Source organism: Callorhinus ursinus, unplaced genomic scaffold (genome assembly GCF_003265705.2).
Source record: "Callorhinus ursinus isolate GAN/ISIS: 27379988/994484 unplaced genomic scaffold, GSC_fseal_2.0 scaffold10, whole genome shotgun sequence".
Taxonomy (NCBI): domain Eukaryota; kingdom Metazoa; phylum Chordata; class Mammalia; order Carnivora; family Otariidae; genus Callorhinus; species Callorhinus ursinus.
The window spans coordinates 25,204,612-25,226,464 of record NW_027397072.1 but is presented as its reverse complement, the minus strand read 5'-3'; the positions used below and the strand labels follow the sequence as shown (position 1 = coordinate 25,226,464).

Here is a 21,853-nt window from a genome sequence, read left to right as displayed (position 1 = left end):
CTGAACGCAAACTTCTTTTGATTTCTTTCAGCTAGCAAAAACAGGTACTAATGTAGGTCTTTGGTAAAAGTAAGGTGATATAACATGAACTTTCAAAAAGCAGGGGATACCGTTGCACCACAATGGTTAAGCGCACAGTCTCCGAAGTTAAATTGTATAGACTAGCACTAATTCCTTATGCACTATACTGTGTGGCCTTAAGCAAGTAGCTTAACCTCACTCACGGTGCTTCAGATCAGTAACAATAGTACCTGCCTGGTGGTGTCAGTACCGGTATTGAGTTAACATATGTCAAGTACTTAGACGAGTGGCTGGTATATTTAAACGCTCAATGGATATGCTACTGTATTATACGTGGTACAAACATATCTGTTCTTTCCATTCATTTTCTTTACCAAATATGATAAAGTTTAAGCTATAATAACAAATATATATTCATCATCCATAGCTAAGGGGGAGACAATATACTTGCCAATGCACTTAGGTTTACCAGATATGCACTACCACTCCTGTCTACTTCACTAGTCAGTCTCCTATCCACAGTAACCACACCTTTCTCTCATTTAGGACTCTCTACAATAGTACTGCCTGATAGAAAAATAATGTGAGCCATGTGTGTAATTTGAAATCTTCTAGTAGCCACACTTAAAATGTAAAGAAAAACAGACAAAATTAATTTTAAAAGATTTAACCCAATATATACATAAATTACCATTTCAATGTGATCAATCTAAAATAAATGATTAAGAGGGGCGCCTGGGTGGCTCAGTCGTTAAGTGTCTGACTTCGGCTCAGGTCACAGTCCTGGGGTCCTGGGATGGAGCCCCGCATTAGGCTCCCTGCTGGGTGGGAAGCCTGCTTCTCCCTCTCCCACTCCCCCTGCTTGTGTTCCTGCTCTCGCTGTCTCTCTGTCAAATAAATAAATCTTTTAAAAAATAATAATAAAATAAATGATTAAGATACTCTGCACTCATTTTTTCATTCATTTTTGAGTCCTAGGCCTCCTACAATAAAACTTACTCCTCTTCTGCATCAGGCTTGCCCCTAAATTAACCGAAGCCTGTGGTCAGTCAGGCTGTGGGTTTGAATCCCAGCTTTGCCACTTAATAATTGTGAAACTTCCAACCTGTTACTTCCGCAATTGTAAAAATAGGGGTAATAGCAGTACGCACAGGTCAAAGGGATGTTGTTTAAAATCAGGTGAGTTACCACATGTAAAGTGCTTGCAGCAGCAACTGGTGCATAGCACATACTTAGTAAAATACTGGTTGTTACTGTTGTTATTAAAAGCTGAGTGATGGTAGCCAGATTAAGATGCATCTGTATGAATTTAGACACAAATGCTTCATCGGAAAGGTAAGTGTGTGACCATCTTTTTGCAATGTTTTAAGAGCAACCGTGGGTTTCCCTGTACATAAGCAGCCAGAGCCTTGAATGGCTCTCTTCAGACCAGGCTGACTTTACAGAGCACCCCCCACCCGTGTCTTACAAAGACCTGCGGGGCAGAACTGCCCTTTCTACCTAGAGCCATTTGACACAGAGCTGGTTCTTTCCCCCACTGCACCCTGCTGTGCGGTAAGAAGCTGTGAAAGGCACTCCTTCTTGCAGTGGGGATCCCTCCCCTCCTCCCTTCCTCCACACAGGGTCCTGGAAGGTAAAACACGTAACATTTCATTTGTTTTCTGTCATTTTACTCACACCTTGTAAGTTGTATTCTCTGCATAAAATCCCTTCACGGGGGGGCGGGGGGAGTCCTGCTTATCAAATCTACCATTTACCAAATCTACCTCTGAAATACAAGTTTTGTCTTTGGTCAGATTAAGCTACTTGCCAAGGTCATGGAGTGAGTTAATGTTACAGCCAGGCCTAGAACTACACGGGAGGTCAACTGTTCTCAACTCGACAACAGAGTGATTTGATAATTTAATCAGCACAAAGGAAAACTGGTCCTCTGGCAAAGAGTAATTACACACTGAGAAAAATGATTTGATGATTTTTTTTAATGATACAAATTTTAAGTCAATAATTTTAAACACTGTAACAGAATCTAAAGAATATCCTTAGGGTCAACAGAAGCTGCTTTATGAGCATTATTTGTTAATTCCTCATGGAAATAAACTCATGGTATTGGAAAAAGACCTCAAGGACAGAATTAAGGACTGGTAAGAATCTAATACAAGCTTTGCACTGACTATAGTTCTATTAACTCAACTTTCTAGCTCTAAGATTCTAAGTAAGAGGAAAGATCTAAATCCATGCTGCCTAGGTGGGTGGGATCTAGGTAACTTGTGATACAAAGGAAACAATATGTTAAAGATTATTTCCAGAGGAAAAAAAATAAAAGTATCTAAGAGCCAGGATCTGAAAAAGCAAGATCCAGGGAGACAGCCTACTTCAATCAGGCTGTTCTGAATATAAACCATCAAAAGCAAACAGAAAGCAAGCCTGATTCTAAAGGCAGAACTCTCAGGCAACTACCCTGCAAAGTCAGCATGGTCTCCATCCCAAATCGGTCATTACTGAGCACAAAGCCGACATTACCTTTTCCCTCCAAGTTATTAAAGGGACAATAATCAACTATTACTTTAGCAGCAAACCATAAAAGTACACATACATGACCAGATTTTAGTGTTGGGATTTTTTAAAAACTTATGGCCAAAGTACTCTGATACGAATTTACTAATATTCATAATGATTATTGTGCTTCACACAGTATCTGGGTCTGACTGGAATGTAATTCGTGTGATTTACAGTAGTAACTACCACTCTACAATCGAACATTTCTAAAGAGAGCAGTAAGGAGAAGGGTCTCCCCCTGGGCTGATGCTGAAGACCTCTAAAACTCTGATGTTTTCCTTTTAACCACTTTACTGAGATATAATTCACATATACAACATTCACGCATACAGTGGTGCAATATCACACAGTCAATTTTAGAACAATTTCATCACTCTCACCCCAGGCTGAAGAGCACTTGTGGTCTATTCACTCGCTCTTTTTCCAGTTAGCCACATCATTTCTATTCACCTGGTGAATAGACCTTAAGTGTGACTTAAGACCTTAAGGGTTAAGTGACCTTAACCCAAAGGTCACTTTCCCAGAAAGGTCTTCCCTGACACCCAACTGAACACTGTAACACCACGCCCATGCAACACACACTCATCATCATCATCTCACCTGCTGCCCGCACCCTCAGCCCCTACCCCCCACTTTGCTTTTTTCCAGATACTGATCACATTTAGCATTCCAAACGTTTGCTGTTTATTGTCTGTAAACTCCAAAGAGGGTAATGATTTTTGTCTTACTGGGCCTAGAACATGACCCTGCTGTGAAAGTTTAATGATTATAGAGGGAAAAAGGGAGGGAGAGGAGAGCAACGGAAGTAGCTTCACTACTACAAATTTCACTAGCTTGTAAGATCTTTGTTCTAATTTATTAAATTATGGGTTCTCTGTAACATTTTTCTCCTTTATTTTTTTTAAAGATTTTTATTTATTTATTTGACAGAAAGAGTGAGAGCACAAGCAGGCAGAGCGGCAGGCAGAGGGAGAGGGAGAGGGAGAAGCAGGCTCCCGGCTGAGCAGGGAGCCTGATGTGGGGCTCGATCCCAGGACCCTGAGATCATGACCTGAGCCAAAGGCAGCCGCTTAACCGACTGAGCCACCCAGGCGCCCCAACATTTTTCTCCTTTAAAATGAAAGTCTAACTAGGGAAGACTAAAATAAATGAAGTTAACTAAATTTAACACCACTGAAGATGCCAATATCTATGCCACATTTAAAGATTTGTTCTGAAGTTTTCATTCCTTGGGGTCTTTATTGAATGCCTAACCTGTGTACATGGAGAATACCAAAGAAATAAAAGACAGTCATTTTCTTCCAAAAGCCTACAGTATGTGTGAGCTAGTCGTGCACAAATTAAATACATGCTACCTTTGTTTTTCTGCTTTTGTTTCTCATTTTTTAAAAAATATGTGAATAGCAAACACCTTCAAAACACCACAGAATGTAGGGAGAAAAAACAATAATCTATGTGAACTGGAATAGTCAGAAACTGCCTCCTAGAGGAAGCAGGGTTATCAGAGTCCGTGAAACCAAGGTAACAACAGAACCAATGTGCAATGGCTTCTCACACTAGTTTATTTCTTCCATATATAGTAGTAACGAGGTAGGGAGGAAGGTGCAGGTTGGCAGACAACTCTCTTCCACACAGTCATTCAGGGATCCAGGCTGCTTCCACTGTGGCTCTGCATCCCCCTAGTTCCACATTATGGTACACATCCAGCCAGCAGAAGAGGAAAAGCACCAAGAACAGCAACACATCATTTCTACTCACATTCTAGTGGGGGAAACTCAGTCACACGGAACCAAGAGCTAGCTCTGGGCCCAGGAAGAGGGCAAGAACAAATTTTGGTGGACAGCCAAGAGTCTCTGCCACAAGGAGGATTTGAAATGAACCATGAAGGATAAGTGGCATGAAACCGGAAATGAAGGAACCACATGAACAAAAACAATCAAGTCAAAACTAAGCAACGGTCAGGCCAGAAGAGCGAGAGGACAAGGCTGGCTATTTCTGAAGAGTGGTGACAGAAGACGAGGTTGGTTAGATCAATGGCTCCCAAATGTAAACTGAAGACAAATCCCAATAGATGTCAAAGTTTCTACCAGTCTACAGCGAAGTGAAAAAAAACAAGTACAAGAAGATAACACGTTAATAATGCTAAATTAATTACAGCATGTTTCTAATACAATTTTCTACAACTTACATAAAATGTGATATCAAAATTTCATGGTTTAATTTTTATATTAAAAAATGCTTTTAAACATGACAGTTAAGGCTATCAACAGTTCTTTCTAAGATAATGCCCTTTCCTGACTATAACAAATTCAGTCTCTGCCTTTTAGGCAATGGGGATTTTACTTGCACTTTCCAGTTCATTATATAATTTTAATGCTTAATATTTTCTAACAAACCTTTATGGTTTGCAAATCAGAAAAGACTTATTACTTCTAAATAGCCATAAGAGTTTAAATATAAAAAACAAGAGTTACCTGAGAGTAGGGAGAAAGTCTTACATATATAAAATGTACTCAAAACACGTGCCCCAAAGATTGGGTGAAAAAAAAATAGTTGACTCTTCTGGACCCAACTTCAAACTCTAATATATAAACATATAACATATATGACAACTATTAAACTCAAAAATGGGGGCTTAAGAAAGCAAAAATTGGCAAACTAAAAAACAATCTACTATCGGAAAAAAAATGGGGGCTTAAGAAAGTAATAAATTGGCAAACTAAAAAACAATCTATTATAGAATTAACTCAAAATTTCCTTTTCTAAAATAACTACTTTTAATCTAAAAATGATACAATACACTATTCTAATTATTTACCATAGATTGGGGGGGAATGTTAGATACCATTAAAAATAGCAATAAAGAAAGTAAAATTCTCTTTTTGCTAGAGAAATTCAAATATCATCATTCAACTAGGAGATAAAAATAAGAATTTTATTTAGAATAAAAGAGTGTTCAACACTAAAGAAAGCAAACACTTAGAACTACTTATGACCAATGGAAATATGTGCTTATTAAGGACAGAAAGCTAATTTTTATTAGCTTATAATAATAAGCTAATAAAACCAATAAATAAAATAAAACCAAATAAACAAAAACCAAACTTCTATAAAAAATCACTTTTTCTACCTTATCCCCTATATACCACAAATGGCAAGGTTTGAAAAAAGATGACACTGCACAGCATGCCTCCTTAAAAATAAAGAGAAAAAAAAAAACCTGTTAGAGAAATCTAAAAGGTGCAAATTCCATTTATTGGAAACCTGGTATAGTTCAGTAAGTAAACCTCAGTAAGTTCCAAACATGTGTGCAAATGTTAGCCATGCATCTTTCCAGTCAGTTTAGAATTATTAAGCTAAGGAGTGACCAAACTAAATGAAATCAACCATGCAAGGAAAACATCTGCTGATAATTTCTGAAGTTAATGGTTTCCAATAGTCATATATATCTCTTATCACAATGGTTTCCATGGAAAATATTCAAGTATTCATTGGAGAAAGATCAGCCTAAGTTGAATTATTATCAAAAAATACTTCTACCACATAGCAGTATGTTAGTTTGGATAATTTGTCAGGTTCTAAAGAACTTTCTGCTTAACTGAGTTACTGCTTTTTAAAAATTTAACACACACGTGCCATTACTGTGGCAAAATTATTTCTACAAATAGAATTTCAACTTGCTAAAATTTAATTTACCACACATTTGAAAAAATGAAATCGTATTTGATAAATACTTCAGTTTAATTATTTAAAAATGAAATCACTTTTTAGAAAACTGTCTGGCAAATATGTTACTCATATATACTTAGACATGCACATACTTAAACATGCTGATCATACCAGTTTTAGTCATATTAAAATTTGATGGCTGAGATTCATTCAATGTATGGGTAAGCTTTAGCTTTCCCTTAAGCTCGTGGACAACGAAACAGAAACTAGATCAACACTAGGGATTTTATTCTGCACAACACAGTTCTTGCCTATCATACTCTTCTAGTGCTATCTTAAAATGACAATAAAAAATATTGGTTATTAGAAAAACCTAAGAGTTATATGACATTGAGTAAACACTGAAAATTTAAAATAGGAGTCTCAAATCTAGGGTCACAGAGTACAATGGAAGTCCAATAAAGTAAATCAACTTAAAAAGAAATACGAGAAGTCATTATTTCCAAATGAGGCCTGTATGCTTCAAAAAGACGGACTTGGGAGGCTCTAATACTTATTCCAACAATGCTATACTTAAAATATTTTTCCAACTCCTTTTCAAGAAATCCCTACAGAACCTTTAGCGCATTCTAGTGATTATCCTCAACGAGTAGCAACAAATCTTCAAACTTGGAAAGCGGGTTTGAGGTTTTAAAGCAATTAAGGAGTCACGTGGGCCTGCTATAGAGAATATAATGAATCATCAGAGTAATATACAGTTGATTGAAAATGAGATGTAAACACAAGGCAAGGACAATTTTCTTGTGAGGCAACCCTGGAAGAGTAAAGCCTCCCAAAGAGCTCTGAGTGCACTTCTCAACTGGATGTCAATGTAAGTCAACTTCACAACTACAAATCATTTAGTCCAACTCTCTTATTTTACCAATTAGAAAACTAAGTTTCTAAAGGTAAAAGAAACTGCCCCAAACCTAACTATTTAAAGCCAGACTTGGGGCTAAAAGTGAGGTCTCCTAATTCCTTGTTCAATGTTCTTTCCCATGTCTATGGTCTTCCAGGCTTGAGAAAAGGAAAGCAGAATTGCCTTTAAAATCCATTAAGGGTTTCAGTTTTAAATTCAAATTAAAGCAACCGGAAATCTCCAAAATTCTGTAAGAATATGCAATTACATTTTAAAACACATGCACATTTAGTGTTGCCAATTCCAACTACTACATGGAGGAAGCAGGGACAAACTGCAGAAAAATTAAGGATGGATGCTATAGTAGTTCAGGTTCAAAGTGGTTAGGCCTTAAATTAATTCTAATTTGGCAAAGCCAAACTTCTTCCAACTCCATCAAATATGAATATGTTTTTTTCTTATGCAGACATTTAAAAAATTTTTAAATGAGTTGTCATCATTCATTACTGTTTAATAGCATTTGTTGAGCATTTACCATGCCAGACAGTATGCCAGGCACTTGCATTACCTCATTTAATCCACACAACAACCCTATGGAGGGAAGTACTATCATAACCCCATTTTAAAGATAAGGAAACTGAGATCCACCAGAGTCCTAAAAGTGTGATGGGCTGTATTTTCCAACAATGTCTATAAAAATATTTCCTACCCCACGTTTTTTTAATAAACTTTTTGCTTTAGAAGTTTTAAATTTACACAATTATACTGATAGTATAGAACTCCCATATACCCTATAGCTAGTTTCCCCCATTATTAATATCTTATGTTAGTATGGTACATTTACCACAATTAATGAACCAATAGATACATTTTTATCAACTAAAATCTAGACTTTATTTAGATTTCCTTAGTATTTATCTAATGTCTTTCTTCTGTTTCAGGATCCCATCAGGATACCACATTATATTTAGTCATCATGTCCCCCTAGGCTCCTTCTGGCCGTGACAGTTTTTTCAGACTTTCCTTATTTTTGATAACCCAGAGATTAAAAATCTGAGACCCCAGATGTATCTTACTCCAGAGAAGATGCTTCTTAACAAGTCTCCTGAACAATTTCCTATAATCCAAACTACCTGTTCTTAGAATTTAAGCAAGTCTATGTGTTGGTCAGTGCAGTGGGCCTGAATTGGCAGGACAATCACATTTGGAAAGTAGATCCTACAACAGTAATTTTCATCCTGGTAACTGCATTAATGCATTCAAGAGAATTTATGAATGAGCTGTCATGTATATAAGATGTGACTGCAAAACATAAGTTTTATCATTCCCAGTGACAGGACCAAGCAGGCAACGTATTAACTTCTTTTTAAGTAGCCATACTAGCTTTTCCACAGTTATGAAAAAACAGTTTTTTAAATATTCAAATAATTTCTACTTGCTTTCATTTAATGGAAGGAGTGCTTGTAAGATATTATTAAATTTCTCATACACATTTTAGGATTAAGTTGTAGCCAGTGCTAATTATAACATGCCTGGAAAAAATTTAACCTACATGGATTAAAATTCTATTTATAAAAGAAAAGTCTAAACCACAGAAACAGTGCTTAGTTTAGAACAAGAACATGTACATAACTGCCAAATGCAATCCCTGTTTAGATGTCTCTCTTACCGAAACACTGTAATTACAAAAAAACCAAAATGAATTTCTAAGTGTTTCAAGATGAAATAGTCCTTGCATAATTTCCAAGGCTTATAATTACTTTCCTGAAAAGGTAAATACTCCAAGTTTTAATTTAATACAATACTAACTCTACAAGTTAACACAGATTGAACATTTGATTTTACTCTAAAATGGAAGCCACCTATGAAATTCAGAAGCTTTTAAAAATGAACAATCAAATGTTAACCAAAGGAAAATTACTGGGAGGCTAAAGGCCAATCTAACTTCCTAAAGCCATTTATGGAGAAAGAAAGCAAACCCCCAAACTTACTGACTGGGTTTTTAAGATATCCTCATATACGTTTCATGACTACCCAACAGAGAAATGCACCACAACACACAGTCTCTCACTTCCCATTCCCTCTTCAGCCCAGCTTTTGGCCTCTACCATTCCACTGAAACCACTTCAGGAGAAAAGTCCACTTTCACGCTGCCAAATCCAATAGCCACTTCACTGTCCTTATGTCACTCTACCTCTTGGCAGCATTCCACATGAATGGCCACTTCTTCCTTGAAACGCTAGGCTCTCCTGGCTTTTGTGAACATCGCCCTCCTGGTTCGCCTCTGACCCCACTGACCCGGCCCTCCTGGTCTCCTCAGTTGGCTCCTGCCCCTCGCCTGGACCTCAAAATGCTGGGGCTGCCTAGCACTCAGACACTGGTTGTCTTCTCTCCATCTTTCTCCTCTTCCTTCCTCCCCATCATCCTCCTGCTGACCTTTCCAAAAGATATCTCCAACACAACTGTCCCCCCTGGGCTCTGGGCTCTCAGACTGAGCTGATGACCTTGGGTGTTTCAAAGTCCTATCAAACTGAACACGTGCAGAATAAATGTCCTCATTTCCCTGGCCTTCCTCCACATCCACTCCACCCTCAGTTTTCTCCAGCTCCATAAACAACATCAGGGTCCACCCCCATTCTCTATGAGAAATCCGGGAGTCATCTTTCATTCTTTCCTTTCCCTCACACTCCCCAAGTCCAATAAAATCAGCAAGAGATCTGTCAACTCCATCTCCAATACCCATCCTAAATCCAACACGCTGCATCGACGGCTATTGCCACCACATGATTTAATCCATGCCATCATCATCTTGTGCTTGAACCGCTGTTACTGACTTCCTCTCTTTCACTCTTGGCCAAACCATACCCCCACCCACGGCCAGTCCCTTCACCATACTGTAGCGCAAAAAAAAAAAAGAAAAGTAAACCGCCAACCCGATTTATCATTTCCCTGTTTTAAGTCTCTTTAATGGCTTTCCACTGGGCATAGAGTAAAAATCAAATTCCCACCCAAATCTACAAGTCTTCTATGAGTTAGCACCCACCTCCCATCTTTCCAAGTATATCACCTCCCACTCCCCTTCACCCACATTCCAACCACTCTCTTCTGTCAGGTTCTCCTACAGGCTATTTCCTACCTCCGGGCTTTGTGCAAATTGTCCATGATGCCTAAAATGGTCCTCTCAGACTTGCTGCTTAACTACCTTCCTTTCTTCCTTTTAGGTGTCAGCTTAGCGTTGTCCCCTTAGAGGAGCATTCACTAAGGCTGACCACTACTTTCCCTTGGTAGAGCAAGTTCCCGTTGGTAGTTATTCTCCCACCTCAATCCTGATTGCTTCCTTTATGGCTCTCATTACAACCTGCAGTTATTTTGTTCCTTTATCTATTTTCCTGTTTTCGGCCCATCACTCCTTCCAGAATTTTAGGTTTACAGTTCTATGGTTGTGAGAACTATGTTGATATTGTTCACTATTATAGCCTCAGCATAAAACCCAGCACACTTGGAAAGAGCTCAATTACTACTTGCTAAATGGTTTGGTATAAAAAATGAGGAAAGTCAGATGAATTGCTACTACTATTTTATGTTTTTTTCAGGAATTCAAAAGCAGGCAGAAACAAATATAGTTCAGTTGATCACAGTATCTTTCAATTTTTGGTCCTTTTACCACTTCTGAATTTATATGGGGTCATTTCTATTTAAGAGAGTAACAATACAACACAAAAGTATAACACAAAAATAATATCACCTTACATTCAGAGAGCATTTTCTAGTCTCCAAAGTGTTTTCAAATGTTTATTACCTCAACTGAAATTCAGAAAGCAGGTATTACTTCCATCTTATAGAATCATTAAGATTCAGGGAGGTCAATGAATTGCCTAAAATAATTTTTAGTGGCATAGCTGAGATTCTGAACCTTGTTCAAACCTTGTTCCTTTTTTTTTAAGTTTTTTTTTTTTTTAAGATTTTATTTATTTATTTGACAGAGAGAGAGAGAGATAGTGAGAGCAGGAACACAAGCAGGGGGAACAGGAGAGGGAGAACCAGGCTTCCCACCAAGTAGGGAGCCTGATGCGGGGCTTGATCCCAGGACCCTGGGACCATGATCTGAGCCGAAGGCAGACGCTTAACCGAATGAGCCACCCAGGCACCCCTCAAACCTTGTTTCTTTTACCTTTTTCTTTTTTGTGTTTTGTTGTAGTGCACAGTTTCAACCTTATTTTAACTGAAGCATACAGTAAAGCACACAGTGAAATGTACAAATCCTAAGTATATAGCTTGATGAATTTTTACAAAGTGAATATACCCAGATCAAGATAGAACATCACCTGTAACCCAAAAGCCTCCATCATAAATGCTCCCTCCCAATCATTAACTACTCCTAATCGGACTGTAACCACTATTTGACTCCTAGCACTATAGTTAGTTAGTGTTATCTGTTTTTTAACTTTACTAAAATGGAATCAACAAGTATATACTCTTCTGTATCTGGTTTCTTTAACTCAAAACTATGTTTGCAAGATTCATCCATATTAATAACTGTGGGAATGGTCTGTTCTTTTCTGTTACTGTATAGTATTTAACTGTAAAAATGTACCAAAATTTATCTATTCTGTTAGACATTAGAGTATTTTGCAGGTTTTAGCTATTATGAATAATGCTGTTAATGAACATTCTTATTTTGTAGATCAAGAAGCTAAGGCCCAGAAAGGGAAAATGACTTAGTCAAAGAAACACAGCAATGGGGCAACCCAAGTAGACCCCAGAAGGCTTGATTTCCCTTGCCTATGAAAAAGTCAGCACTCAGAAGCCATCTGAATCTTCAGAGATTTTTTTTTAATGCTTGCATAATATAAAACCAAATCTTAAATTACAAATACTATGCCAAATATTATTGTAGTTTCTGGTTACCAAAGTTACTTCAGTAAAAATTTTTTAAACAAATGTAATCTTCTCTAATTTGTGGCATTCAACAAGATTATGATGTTTGGGGGTAGAAGTCATTTATTTTTATACATATCATTACTCCACAGGGGTTTATCTAATTTACAGTCAAATAAAATTTTGGTTCCCAGATTAGAAATGCCTCAAGTTGGGAATTCTATCAAAATATGGACAAATACAACAGTCCCAAATTATGAACAGGTAGCCTTCCAAAACTTTGCATTTAAGTCAGAGGTTGAGAATTCAGAATGCACTTTCTCATAGAAATTGTATAATACATAGTGATCAAGTTTTCAGATCAGTATGCAAAAGCCAACTTGACCTAAACATACCTAAAAATAGCACAGTAGTACAACAGTCTTTAACTACTATGAACACACACCTAACTTGGAATAATAATCTATAAAACTCTATCTTAATACCACCAATCTCTTATGTTAACTCTCATAAACCATGAGACCCACTCCTATTTCCCTGTCTTTTCTTCCAAATGCCTCTATGACCAGTTTTTAATCCCTCACCAATACTCTTCACTTTATGTTCCCAGATCCTGAGCCACAGGATTCAAACCACAACTTATCCCATAATTTCTATCCCTTAAATAACCTAACCCTTGAGATTTTCAATGCTATAAAAACCCTTGGGAGGAGAAAGACAAAGAGAAATAGAGGGGGAAAAGGGGAAAATCATAAAATCTCAAGAAACTCCAAAAAGTAGGGGCGCCTGGGTGGCTCAATTGGTTAAGTGTCTGCCTTCAGTTCAGGTCATGGGGTTCGAGCCCTACCCTCTGGCTCCCTGCTCACCGGGGAGTCGGCTTCTCCCTCTGCCCCTCCACCCCACTCATGCTTGCACTCGAGCACACTCTCTCTCTCAAATAAACAAAATCTTTAAAAAAAAAAAAAAAGAAATCCTAAAAAGTAGTTCTTCTATCTTCACCAAAAGGCACATGGAGTCACGTGGAATTTTTCTAAGTTCCTACATTCACTGAAATATTCTTTACTAGAGCCCTATTCAATCCTTCTAGCCTTCTTAAAGTCCTAGGCTGGGCATTCTGAGCATCTCCCCTTGCATTAGGAAAGCTTCCTGTTTCATTCCTTCTCACATTCTCTCTCATTTCTCACTTAGACTTTAAAATGGAAAGATAATGGGGCATGTTGATAACATCAAGTCTTTAGGTCACATAAAACTAAAATAAAGGAGAGATGGTGCTTCAGGAGTAGTCAGGCCATTAAGGTCACTATTAATCTATAACATGGTATATACAAGTTAGGAACTACATAAGAAAGCTTTGGAGCAAAGAAATAGTTTCATGAATGGACAACAAAGTTTCCAGAAATGAGAAAAATTTATCTTATACATTACAATATAACATTCCTTTGTTCTTGTGACTCACCTTATCTTTCTAATAATTACAGTGAAGATGTATGCTATATTGTCTCGGTACAACGAACACTGACCCCAGTATACCACAAAGAGGTAGAATCCAGGGTAATAAAAAGCCAGTTCCCAAACTGATGAAATTATTTACCAACAAATGCAGAAATCAATTTCTACTTAGTCTAGGTGATGAAAACCAAAGAGCTATATTAGCATGAAAATCCAATGAAGAAGATGGTAAATGACTCTGAAGGCCAAAAGAAATCTTAAAGGTAAAAAATGTCCTCAAAGAATTCTTAAGCACAAGAATGAGTAGTAGAGTCTCTAAACTTTGAAGAATGGATATTTTACAGAGCTGCCATCTTGCGTCCCCGCGTGTGTGCACCTAATCTCAGCTGGTCTGCTCGGGACCCCCTGAGCGCCAACCCTAATCCCCCACGTGGTCCCATTTCTGCTCCAACAAGATGAAAGAAACAATCATGAACCAGGAGAAACTCGCCAAACAGCAAGCACAAGTGCACATTGGTGGGAAAGGAACTGCCCGCTGAAAGAAGGTGGTTCATAGAACGGCTACAGCAGATGATAAAAAACTTCAGTTCTCCTTGAAGTTAGGGGTAAACAATATCTCTGGTATTGAAGAAGTGAATATGTTCACAAACCAAGGACCAGTGCTCCACTTTAACAACCCCAAAGTTCAGGCATCGCTGGCAGCGAACACTTTCACCATTCCAGGCCATGCTGAGACAAAGCAGCTGACAGAAATGCTACCCAGGATCTTAAACCAACTTGGTGCAGACAGTCTGACTAGTTTAAGAAGAGACTGACTGAAGCTCTGCCCAAACAGTCTGTGGATGGAAAAGCACCACTTGCTACCGGAGAGCATGATGATGATGAAGTTCCAGATCTTGTGGAGAATTTTGATGAAGCCTCCAAGCATGAAGCAAACTGAATTGAGTCAACTTCTGAAGAAGATAAAACTTGAAGAAGTTACTGGAGCTGCTATTTTATATTATGACTGCTTTTTAAAATTTTGTTCATGGATCTGATAAAATCTAGATTTCTAATATTTTTAAGCCCAAGCCCCTTGGACACTGCAGCTCTTTTCAGTTTTTGCTTATACACAATTCATTCTTTGCAGCTAATTAAGCTGAAGAAGCCTGGGAACAAAGTTTGAAACAAGGTTAATAAAGTCCTTTGCCTAGGCTATGATTTTTTTAGGTCATTGACACTGATTTCTACACAAAAGCAAAGTTGTTTATAGAAAGCTAATCGCGGCATGTAATATGGCTGGTAACTGATGAAATTTGATTAAAGATTTTAAATGGCCATATAATATTAAAAAAAAAAGAATGGATATTTTACAGAAAGTAAACTAGGAAGGTAAGATTGTACCATTCTGTCAAAAAAGTTTTTAAAATAAGTACGTTATAGGCCAAAAAAATTTTTTTAAGATTTATTTATTTATTTGACAGAGAGAGATAGCGAGAGCAGGAACACAAACAGGGGGAGTGGGAGAGGGAGAAGCAGGCTTCCCGCCAAGCAGGGAACCTGATGTGGGGCTTGATCCCAGGACCCTGGGATCAAGACCTGAGCCAAAGGCAGACGCTCAAGGACTGAACCACCCAGGTGCCCCTAGGCCAAAAATCTTAAATGGACTGAAAAATTTAGGTACAAACTATAAAACTACCATTGAAGTTAACAAGAAACCACACACAAAAGTGTAGCAAAGATGTAAAGATACTGTACCCAAAAATAATCTGAGATAACTTGTTACAGACAACTAAATACCCCATCAGAGAGCTGCCAACCAACCCATAAACAAAAATTTACCTTTACCTACCCACTATTATTTTATGTAAGCTGGTCCTGGTTCCACGACTTACTGTATGACTTTAGGCAAATTATTTAACCTCTCTGGGTCTCAATTTCTGCACTAGTAAAATAGAACTAAAGATGCTACCTACCTCATGATTATTGTGAGGATTAAATGACATAAAGTAAACTGCTGAGTAGCTCCAGGGACAAAACAAATATTTCATAGAGGTTAACTACTATTGTTTTCTCCAAACTGATGTGTTCAAAAGTTACCTGAAGTCACATCCATGACTTAACACTACCTTTAAAAACTTCACAACCCTCAGAACAGTGCTAAACACTATGTGGATGTTCAGTATTTATTGACTGACAACTAACAACACACATGGAATCTAGAACCTTGAAGCTGAAGTAGATTTTAGAAGTCATCTGGAACAATTTCACTTAATTCAACAATAAGAGTCTTGGGAAATTATCAAATCTTTGCTGAAACATTTCCAGGGACAGAAACCTGCCATATCAACAAGGCATACAGGAACAATTCTAATTACCAGAATATAAGATTTCATTGTACTGATTACTCTCATAAACTTCTTATCTGAAAGGCTGAATTCACTAGAGGGCATCACAATATTAGGAGAAATCATCTATCAGAAAAAAATCATTCAATATTTATTCTAAGAAACACTGCACCCAGCTGTATAATACACGTATGTTAATTTTTAAATTATTTGTTCAAATACACATTAAAATACATGTACAGGAAGAATTTTTTAAAAAGGTTATGAAATCATTACTTACATGTCCCTGTCAATAAGGTAAGTAATTCAGATTATCATAAAGCCTGGGTTCTTTCCGATCCCATAATAAGCCTCCTAACAATTTTAAGCAATTTTAATAATTATATGTCTATAAAAGAAAAGCATACAAAACCAAATTATATTTATTATTGCTCCTTGCAGCCATATTCCAAGTAACCACCAGCTTTCCATAAAAGGACCCAGTGCCAAAGAAAAAATTATCAACTTCTGTAAGAAATCCAAACCTGGACCCGTGTATAACCAATTATTTAAATAATCTAAAACCAAATTATTTTTAAATGTTCACATTCATTACCAAAATAATGGTACAACTCTAAAAGTTCATCAGGATCCAGGATGGTCCAAGAGAACCATCTTCAAATATCCTCTAACTCTCACTCATAATTCACAGCACCTACCCACTGTAATAGGTAGAAAGAAAAAACAAGGAATTCTCTATAGCACACCCTTCCACCTTATCATATTCCAATTGTATGTGACATTTTACAGCTCACATGCAGATTCTATCCTATCAGGTAGAGGGTTCAACTGACTTCCCTCACCCACAGACCACTAATGTCTCCACTTGCAATCCATTTCAACATTCCTTCACTTGATATACATTTGTGGGGCTTTTTTTTTTATTTTTTCCTTTGAATCAGTTATACCATTTGCCTGATTCTCTCATTTATTATGAATTAAAATCTTTAGCGTAGGTTTATTTTTCTATCTGGGTAAGTCAATGTATTATCATTTAACACACTAGTCAACTTTTTTACTATTGGTAAGACACTGTTCAATACTTAGATGCTGTTTGGTACTTAGATTATCAACACAAAAAGATACTCTAAACAGTGAGTATAATCAGAGTGGAAAGGTCCATCTGCCCAGGTAAATTAATAAACAGGTCGTTGGCTTTTGAAAAATCAATCCCTTATGAAATTCACTGGCAGGAACGAAGTCATGAACCCTGGATGAAACAAGGAAATTGGGTTTCAGAACCTACAAAGCCTATCTTCAGCATGTGGAAAATGGTCAAGCCAAGCCAGGAAACCACCACCACAGCAAGCTGCTGTCCACTCACCTCCACTTCCATTTAATGATTCCCTTTAAAAAGTTAAAACAACCAAGAATTCATGTCAGAAGACAAATAAGTTTGACAGTCTGTGCTCTATAAAGGATTCTCAAAATCTGCCATCCCTTCGATGGTATCCACATTCATCTACCATCCATAAACGTAGGTAAATGTTTGTATCACTTTAGCAAAAAAAAAATATATATATATATTTATATATATACCAACACAGAAGTCTTTTGTAAATTATCAAGAATTATGATACGAGAATGATAAAGGGAAGTAAAGGAATGAAAAACATACAGGTAACAGAGTCAAAGTAGATATTCCAGATGTAAGTGACCCAAATCAGGACAACTGGTGGTTTCTAAAGCCACCAGATTCTTCTCCATCTACCTGCTCCCTTTATATCCCAAAGATACTAACTAAAACAAAAAGGATCATAAGAGATATCAATCCGTTCTACTAATAAGAAGCACAATGTGATGGCTAATTTTATATGTCAACTTGACTGGCCAGGGAGTACATTATTTCCGGATGTGTCTATGAAGGTGTTTCTAGACGAGATTAGGATTGAACTGGTGGACCTCAGTAATAACAGTAATAACAGATCACCCCCTCCAATGTGGGTAGGCAACATCTAATCTGTTGAGGGCCTGAGTAAAACAAAATGCAGAGGAAGAAGAATTCACCCATTTTTTCCTACCTCACTGAGCTAGATGAGACATCTCATCTTCTCTGGCCCTAGGGACCGGAATTTACACCATCAGTTCCCCTGGTTCTCAGGCCTTCAGACTCAGACTGAATTAGGCCATTGGCTTTCCTGAGTCTCAGTCTTACAGACGGCAGATCATGGGAGTTCTCAAACTCCATAATCAGGAAAGCCAATTTCTCATAAATTTTCTCCCTCCCTCTCTCCTCTCTCTCTCTCCACACACACATATATGTATATACATATGTAATAATAACATAACATTGTTAAATTATATATGTAATATGTAATATAAATAATATATATGTAATGTGTAATAATATAAATAATAAATATATACAAATACATTTTTTAAACAGAGATATATACATATATCTATCTCCTACTGGTTCTGTTTCTCTGGAGAAGCCTAAAACACACACATACAACTGATACAAAAAGAGACACAGATCAGTGGAACAGAACAGAGAACCCAGAAATTGACCCTCAACTCTATGGTCAACTAATCTTCAATAAAGCAGGAAAGAATATCCAGTGGAAAAAAGATGGTCTCTTCAACAAGTGATGTTGGGGAAATTGGGACAGCCACATGCAAAAGAATGAAACTGGACCACTTTCTTACACCATACACAAAAATAAACTCAAAATGGATGAAACACCTAAATGTGAAACAGGGGTCCATCAAAACCCTAGAGGAGAACACAGGCAGCAACCTCCTCAACTTCGGCCTCAGCAACTTCTTGCTAGATATGTCTCCAAAGGCAAGGGAAACAAAAGCAAAAATGAACTATTGGGACTTCATCGAGATAAAAAGCTTTTGCACAGCAAAGGAATCAACAAAACTAAAAGGCAACCTATGGAATTCGCAAATGACATATCAAATAAAGGGCTAGTATCCAAAATTTATTAAAAAACTTATCAAACTCAACACCCAAAAAACAGAAAACCCAGTCACAAAATGGGCAGAAAACATGAACAGACATTTCTCCAAAGAAGACATATAGATAGCTACCAGACACATGAAAAAATGCTCAACATCACTCAGCACCAAGGAAATACACATCAAAATCACAATGAGATACCACCCCACACTGGTCAGAAAGGCTAAAATGAACAACTCAGGAAACAACAGGTATTGGCAAGGATGCGGAGAAAGGGGAATCCTCTTACAGTGTTGGTGGGAATGCAAACTGGCATAGCCACGCTGGAAAAGAGTATGGAGGTTTCTCAAAAAAGAACTACCCTACAACCCAGCAGTTACACTAGTAGGTATTTATCCAAAGGATACAAACATAGTGATTCGAAGGGGCACATGCACCCCAATGTTTATAGCAGCAATGTCCACAATAGCCAAAATATGGAAAGACCCCAGATATCCACCGACAGATGAATGGATAAAGATGTGATGTGTATATATATACACACACAATGTGTGTGTGTGTGTGTGTGTGTGTGTGTACACACACAATGGAGTATTACTCAGCCATCAAAAAGAATGAAATCTTGCCATTTGCAACAATGTGGATGGAACTAGAAGTCAGTCAGAAAAAGATAAATACCATGATTTCAGTCATATATGGAACTTAAGAAACAAAACAGATGAACACAGGGGAAGGGAAAATAAAATAAGATAAAATCAGAGAGGGAGGCAAATCATAAAAGACTCTTAACTATAGGAAACAAACTGAGGGCTGCTGGAGGGGAGGTGAGTGGGGGGATAGGGTAATTGGGTGATGGGAATTAAGGAGAGCACTTGATGTAATGAGCACTGGGTGTTATATACAACTGATGAATCACTAAATTCTACCCCTGAAACTAATAATACACTATATGTTAACTAAATTGAATTTAAATAAAAAATTTTAAAAACAAATAAAATAAAAAATAAAAAAACACATACATCCTGCCCTTGTTCAGAACTTTCTCATACACACACACACCCCCGTATGCACATACACACACCCATATGCATGTGTGTGTATGTATGTGTGCATGTGTGGGTGTGTGTGTGTGTGTGTGTGTGTGTGCGTGCGCGCAAACTATTTTCCAAGAGGAAACACCTGTTCTCCGTTGACTGGTGAGGCCATGGATATACTGCACATCAAAATCAACTATATTCAGAGGCAACAAATCGTGACACTGTTTTTTTTTTTAACTCCAGTGAGGATGGAGAGGATTAATGCAAAAATAGTTTTAGGCAACACACTGATCCACAGCCACAGCTAATCTTTTCCTCATCTCTGATTTAAAAGTCTCACTTGATGCATTAGCTTACAAAGGCACAAAAGATTTCAGAGGGTAGGGGAGTTGCTGGCAAGACTAAAAAAGCAAAATTATTCTAATAGGGTTCTTTTTTTCCCAAAAATATTTAAGAAAACTGAAAATATCTGAAATAAGTATGAAAGGTAATATCTCCTGACTCTCTGAAAAACAGTATTTCTAAGATCTGGCCTATCAAAAATATTTTGCACAAAACTTATCCGAATGCCCTTAAAATATCTATAGAGAATTCATGTATTAAGGCAATTTACCAAGTACAAGAACAATGTGTATTCTGACTCTAAGGGCACTTCCATTTTTATAACAAAACAAACAGGTTTCCATTTTTCTGAGCAATTTCTGATGCATCCATAGGTCCACGGTCCTTTCCTCCTGCGTAGGCCTTGGGGTCGGGGGGGGGGAGAAACAACAACTAATATTTATAAACATTTATTTCAAATTAAGAAAAAAATTAACACATGAAAAACTTTTAAAAGTCTCAATCTTACTTTTTTACAAGCCAATAATAAAAGCGAAGCCTTAGAAGTAGATGTAATTGTCAACGGCAACAGCTCAGGGAGTAAAACCCTGTGGTCAGTGAGGTCTGAAGCTCCTGTCCCCTCTCTTCCTCTTTTCCATAAATATTTTCTGTATATTCCTGACCATGTAAGCACTGAATACAAAAATTATTAACATGTAAAAATTTCTTCTGTTCTCAATTTTGAGACTACCTCCCATAAACCGGCAAAACTTTTAAACAAGTTCAAAGTTTTACAAATAACTCCGTTTTGAAAAATTTGTTTAAAAGAAAAAAAAAGGGTATTTATGAGAAGCCCACAGCTAACATCATCCTTAAGAGTGAAAGACTGAAAACTTTCCCCCTAAGATAAATCTAGAGAGTTAATGCAGTTTCTATCAAAATTCCAATGGCTTTTTGCAGAAATAAAAAAGCTGATCCTCAAACTCACATAGAATTGCAAAGTGTCTCAAGTAGCCAAACTACTGAAAAGGAAGAACAAAGCTGAAGGATCACACTTCCCAACTTCAAATCTTACTACAAAGCTTACAATAATAAAAACACCGTGATACTGGCATAAGGAGAGACACGCAGATCAGTGGAAAAGAATTAAGAGAATCCAGAAATAGACCCATACATTTATGGCCAATTGGTTTTTTTTTTTAAGATTTTATTTATTTATTTGAGAGAGAGAGAATGAGAGACAGAGAGCACGAGAGGGAAGAGGGCCAGAGGGAGAAGCAGACTCCCCGCTGAGCAGGGAGCCCGATGCAGGACTCGATCCCGGGACTCCAGGATCATGCCCTGAGCCAAAGGCAGCCACCCAACCAACTGAGCCACCCAGGCGCCCCATATGGCCAATTGGTTTTTAACAAGGGTGCCAAAACCATTCAATGAGGAAAAAATAGTCTGCAACAAATGGTACTAAGTGGACACCCACATGCAAAAAACGAAATTGACCTCTGTAACATACCATAGACAAAATAAACGGATTAACAACTTGAATGCAAGAGCTAAAACTATAAAACTGTTAGAAGAAAACACGCAGATAAATCTTCATGACTACAGATTTGACAATGGATTCTTAACTATGACACTACAAGCCCTAGCAACAAAAGAAAAAAAGAGATAAATTGGACTTAATCAAAATTTTAAAACTTTTGTACATCAAAGGGCACTATCAACAAAGTAAAAGACAACCCAGAGAATGAAA

The 21,853-nt window shown here is 37.4% G+C and overlaps 1 protein-coding gene across 4 annotated transcripts in view; it reads right to left on the bottom strand.

The window, feature by feature from the left end:
- Positions 1 to 21,853, bottom strand: part of LCLAT1 (lysocardiolipin acyltransferase 1) — a 189,504-nt gene that overhangs the window by 144,905 nt on the left and 22,746 nt on the right. The window lies entirely within an intron of this gene.